Raw genomic sequence first — 6000 nt, 5'->3', positions numbered from 1 at the left:
GTGAACCCTCTTGTCTCTACCATGGAAACAGGGTGTGGGAATTAAATGAGATAATGTATGTAAACCAGGATGTGCAGCAGGCGGAATAATAGCACCCTAAAAATGCGTACATCCTAAACCCCAGAACCAGTGAATATGTTCTATGTGGTAAGAAGGAATTAACGCTGCTAAAAAGCTGTCTTTAAAATCAGATTAGGAGCACTCCTGGATTATCCAGGCAGACCCAGTACAATCACGAAGCTCTGTAGAGACGGAAGAGGAAGGCAGGGGAGACAGATTCAGAGCGATGTAATGTGAGAAAGACTCCACTGGCCATTGCCGGCTTTGACCGTGGAAAGATTGAGAGCCAAAGAATGCAAGCCACTTCAGACACTGGAAAGACACAGAAGCAGATTCTCCCCTCGAGCCTCCTGTGGGAACACAGCCCTGCTGCACACTGCCTTTAACCTTAGGAGACCCCTCTTGGATTCGCGCCCTCCAGAACAGGAAGAAAATAGATTTGTGCTGTTTTAAGCCACTTCGTCTGTGGCAATTTGTTACAACAGCAATCGGAAACTAACACAGGATGGCTGTGCCCCTTGTGGCTGGCCTCCCTTTGCCCGCTTGCCCCTCTCTAATCCACCCCCACAACATGGCCAAAGCCTGTTTCCAAGACCCTAGCCTAACCAAACCACGCACCTTAATACAGCTCCCTGTTCCTCAGATGTGCCCCAGGGGCTTTGAACCCGGAGTCTCTGTTCAAAAAGAGCCAAGGTCCCCGGGGTAACATCTAGTTGGCCATTGCAAATTAGTTCAAAGAGAAAAAGTAGTGCCTCTTCCAGGAAACCTGCCCTGAGCCCCAGTGTGGGTCAAGTTCTCTAGGTAGTAGCACCCCATACTCCTCTGCAGCACTTTTTTAACTAAATGTGTGTGTCCATCCACTGTGAGGTTTATCACCTGACTGCCGAGCAGACTTGTAAGCTTCCCTTGGGCAGAGACAATGTTCATCTTACGTCCCTTAGTCCAATGTTTATCACATAAGAAACCTTCCATAAGCAGTAGCTATTATCATTATTTTAGTTTAGAATCCTCACCATCTTGGTCACTCCTCAAGCACTCTCTAGTTTGCAGTGTCTTCTCTGATAAGTGTTACCCCTACCTGGGCCCAATCCTCCAGAGGTGGTATGAGCAGGACAAAGTAGAAGCTGACCATGCTGTTCCTGCCAAAGGGGGACATGATGTTCCTATTAATGTAGCTTAAAGCTATGCTTTTTTATCACCAACTGCACCACACCCTCAGTTCCAATGTAGCTAGAGGTCACTTCAACCTACCTACCCACCTGTCACAACTCTTTCTCCACCAGGACCCCTGTCAAGCTAGCTCTCCCTCATCCTGTTTCTGTATAGTTGCTTTTCGTAACTTGAGTACTGAATTTGATTCTCCTCCCTGTGGAGATCCATTATTTGGTTAAGTCATTGGTCTAACCTGTCCAAATGTTCCAGTGTCCCTACGCAGCCATTTGAGGTATTATCCAACACTCTCATCCCTCATACTAACCAGCCATCACTCTGAATCTGACTAATGCCTCTTTCTTTCATTTACAAAAACCCTCATGATTATATTGGGCCCATCCAGATAATTTAGGAGTGCTCTCCAATTTCCCTATTTTATTTTATTTTATTTTTCTTTGTTTTTTTGTTTTTTTGGTTTTGGTATTTCTCCGGTACCGGTAACCGAACTCACGACCTTGCGCTTGCCAGGCAGGCGCTTTTGCCGCTGAGCTAAATCCCCAGCCCCCCAATTTCCCTATTTTAAAGTCAGCTTCTTAGTGCTCTTAATTTCCCCTTGCCATGTATAACATACTCACATGTTCTGAGAATTCAAATGTGCACATTTTCAGGGAGCCATTATTCTGCCTACTACTCGTCCTGGTTTACACACACCTGATTTACACTAACCAACCCTTTTAGCTACAAGTCATCTATGCATCCAAGCTATGCATCCCTGTGCTGGCCTCCAAATCCTGGATAACAGTGTGGGGCAGAACGGGGCTAAGAACAGGACTCTGGAAATTCTGCTGGAGACTCCTGAGGTCTTCCCCCATCCCAGGGTAAAAAATGAGTAATACTAACTGTGCCTAAGCCAACTCCTGGCTCCACTACTCATGTGGCTACCCTCTGGGGCTGCCGTACTGGAAGTACCACCGGCAGGGTGACTTAAAACAACCAAAATATATTGTCTCAGCTCAGAAAGTCCACAGTCAAGGCGTGACCAAGATCCCACTCCCTTCAAAGGCTCTGGAGAAAGATGATCCTTATTTGGCTTCTCCAGTTCCTAGAGGTTCCTGATGTCTCTTGGTTTAGGGCAGCAAAAGTGCAATCTGTTATATAGCTGTCTCTGTGTGTCCTTTTATAAGAACACTGGTCCCCAAATCTAGGGCCCACCCAACTCCAGCATGTCCTCATCTTAACTGATTACATCTGAAAAGACATTATGCCCAAATAAGGACACATTCTAAAGTTCTGCATGGATCTGAATTTGAGGGGGACACTGATCAACCTACTACAAGTAGTACAGGTTTCTCACAGGACCTTGGGGAGGGCCGGGAAGATAATGTAAGGCAGCTTCTCAAACTGCAGTGTGCGCACGGAGCACCTGGGGAGCGCGTTCAAGGCAGATTCTGAGGCGGCCAGCCCTGAGGTGGGTCTGCATTTCTCAGGAGCTCCAAGGTGATGGCTTTGCTGCTGTGTCTTGCTTTGATTAACAAGAGTGGAAACAAAGAAAGAGCTTTGGAAATAGATGTCCGAAGCCTTATTAGATTTCTTTTGTAATGAGCTTTTCTCACGCTCTTGTTTCCCTACACCTGGATCGTGTGTGAACCGTAGAAGACAAGGGAAGTGCTTTGTTTCGATCTCGTCCCCAAAAGCAGATGCAGAGACAAGGACTTGGGTCTTAGGTAGTTTACTGGGAAGGTGATTATGTGAGGCACACATACAGAAATAGGGAAAGGGAGAGAAACTAACGGGGAGTTCATTAAAAAGCAAGTTGCTGCTGGGGCAATTAGGGCCCCATCCTGCAGGAGACCCCCTGAGACACTGTGGGGACACTCCTCAGAACTGTCACACAGGAGGGCGAGAGCATTTGTCCTCAGATTCCCATCCCTCTTCCTTTGAATTTTACCCCTGGGATTCTGTGTGTGGGAGCGGGTGCAGGAAGCTCCCATCCAGGCAGAAGCTGCAGGCCCTGGAGGTGGGAGCGAGAGGTTGGAAGCAGACAGTCAGCATGCTGGAAATAGCCTTCTCCTGCAGCTCAGCTGAGGCTATGGGGCAGGGAGGCAGATCGTCCTCATCTACTACAGAAAGCTTCCAAGATTTGCATGTTATACAGATTCTATTTTGAGTGCATGAGTTACCCAAAAGAGCTCTCGCATACAGTTATGGTTATAACTGCCATCCAGCCACAGTGGACACCTTGCCCACTAGGAGTGTCACAGAAGACTCTGCCAATGGCCTGCTTTGGCTCCTGACTCTTGGACTTGCCCACCCATTTACACTGGGGTTGCATGGTAGGGAGAACTCGCCCCCAAAGCAGTATGACTTGTGCTTCAAGGTCACCTTAGCAAGAGGATACTTGGCTCTCTCGAAGTGCCTACCTTCACCTAGTTCAGTCTATCCACCCTCCTGACATTCAGTATCACCTTTCATCCACATTACAATCCTATGAGCTAGAGACTATGATTGTCCCATTTTATAGCCAAGGAAACTGAGGGCCAGAAAAGCTAAGTCACTCATCACCCCAGGTCACTCTGTAAGCGGCAGAGGTAGAATTTAAGTACAGTCTACCTGAGTCACTAGAATTGTAACAAGAGCTTCTTCAAAACTAAGGATTTAAAGAACAACCCAGACAGCAGGGCATAGTAGCATATACCTGTGATCCTAGCATTCTGGGAGGCTGAGGCAGGAAGATTCCACATTCAAGTTGAGCCTAAGTAACTTAGCAACTTATTGAGACCCTGTCTCAAAGTAAAAATAAAAATAAAAATAAAAAGATCTGGGGATGTAGCTCAGTGGTAGAGTTCCTTGGTATAATCCCCAAAACTAGGGGTGCAGGTGGCCTTGACATTTCATTTTGCTCTCCTGGCCTGCTCTTTCTTTAAGTTACTTTTCCTCTTCTCTTCCTCAGCTCATCTCAAATTCCAGGAACAGCCAGCCCTATAGAGAATCATCTCAAGATAGGAATCAAATTGCCCCCTTCAAGCAATAATGACGTTCCTGGTGCCGGCAGAACCCAAAGAGCTAGACCTGAGATAATGATCATCCAGACCATAGTTCGACCAAGACTGAAACAAATTCCTCTCCTGCTTCACCGTCACTCATCTCTGCTGATCGGATTGTCATGGCACGATGCTGGACCTAGTCTGTGGGAACCTCCAAATCCAGGCCCTCTGGCCAAGGCGTCTAAGCGCAGATTCTGGATTCCATAGGAGAAAGTAGGTAGTAAGTCCCAGTGAGATTTAAATACAACTCTAAACTCCACTTCTGATAAATGAGAACAGTGAAGAGAACAACTTTTATTCATACACAGCTTCTATTCGTATTATAACACTATGGGTTCTTTAGAAAATGATTCTTCACTTTAAAAAATAATTTGCTGCAAGCAAAATACATGTATTCCCTTTTATAAGTCAGTGTGTATTTACTCAGTGTTTGTATTAACTGGAAGGGTGGCTTCATTGGGATGAATAAATTTTTTCTTAACTAATTAGTAAATGAATAGATCCCAACTCTAAAAAGCAAAAGATGCACTGAGAAATGAAGTAGATTAAATGATATGATATTATTACTTTCAAAAATGTTGCCATAGGATTTCCTCAAGTAGTAATTTTCTCCAGCTCGTCAAATACAGGATTCCACTCCCATAAACATTTCAGGAACACACTTTTTTTTTTTTTTTTTGGTTTTTCTCCGGTACCGGGAACCGAACTCACGACCTTGCGCTTGCCAGGCAGGCGCTTTTGCCGCTGAGCTAAATCCCCAGCCCCTCAGGAACACACTTATTCAAAGTCAGAGAGATCCACGTCTCTGCTAGATTAGGGGCTATTTTGCCTCTTTTTTGGGCATTATCCCTCAAGAGAAGGAATAGTGCGGGTTCTCTGCCACACTGATTCCCCTGCTCCCTGTATGCAGGGCCATAAGCCATGTGCACAAAGAGGGTTGGAACCCCTAAATTTGAGGAAAACAGCCATTGACCAATGAGTCCACAAAGCTCTTGGGGAGAGGGGCCAAGAATGCTTTTCTTATTTCTTCCATTCTTTCTGCTGCTTTTTTCTTTCTCAGATTTATTGTTCACTGTAGAGAGTGCAGAAAAGAGGCCCCAGTCTCTACCTTGAAGGAGCTGACAGTCCCATTGGAGAAACAGGCAGAACACACTGGGAACAACGTGCAGACAAACACAAAGGAGCTGTAGAATAAGCAGGGAAATGCGTGGCTCTGACTCTAAGCAAGAAGAGGCTCAGGGCAGGGAGAGGTCAGTGCGGACTGAGAAGAAAAGAGGTAGAGTGAAAAAAGCACGAGCTGGGCGTCAGGAGCCCTGGTTTACAGACTGGTCCCTTTGCCTGACCTTGTGTGTCATCTCATGTGTTTACTCATCTCTCGCAGGCCCGCCCGCATGAAGCTTGCAGTCTGACGGCGACGGGCGGCCAGCACGTGCCCCAGCTGTTTACCAGGCACTGTGCCGGACACCAGGAGGCAAACAGCCAACAGCTCTGCAGATGCACTTGCAGCTCCCCACACCCGCCACGCCGCTCTCGCTTTGGCAGCTTGCTGACCACATCGCCCTCATCTTGTCTGTCTGGGGAAACTACTGACTCTTCTAACTTCTGGCCAGGAATCACACTGTTTGTGAACGTTTCTGTCTTCACCTGTTTGGGTTGCTCTAACAGAATACCATAGACCATGTGGCTCCTACAAATATTTTCCTCAGTGTTCTGGAGACTGGAAGTCCAAAGCCAGGACCCCGTG

The sequence above is a fragment of the Chinchilla lanigera genome, unplaced genomic scaffold, assembly GCF_000276665.1.
Source record: "Chinchilla lanigera isolate Chin_1 unplaced genomic scaffold, ChiLan1.0 scaffold00072, whole genome shotgun sequence".
NCBI lineage: Eukaryota > Metazoa > Chordata > Mammalia > Rodentia > Chinchillidae > Chinchilla > Chinchilla lanigera.
This window is presented reverse-complemented; position numbering follows the sequence as displayed.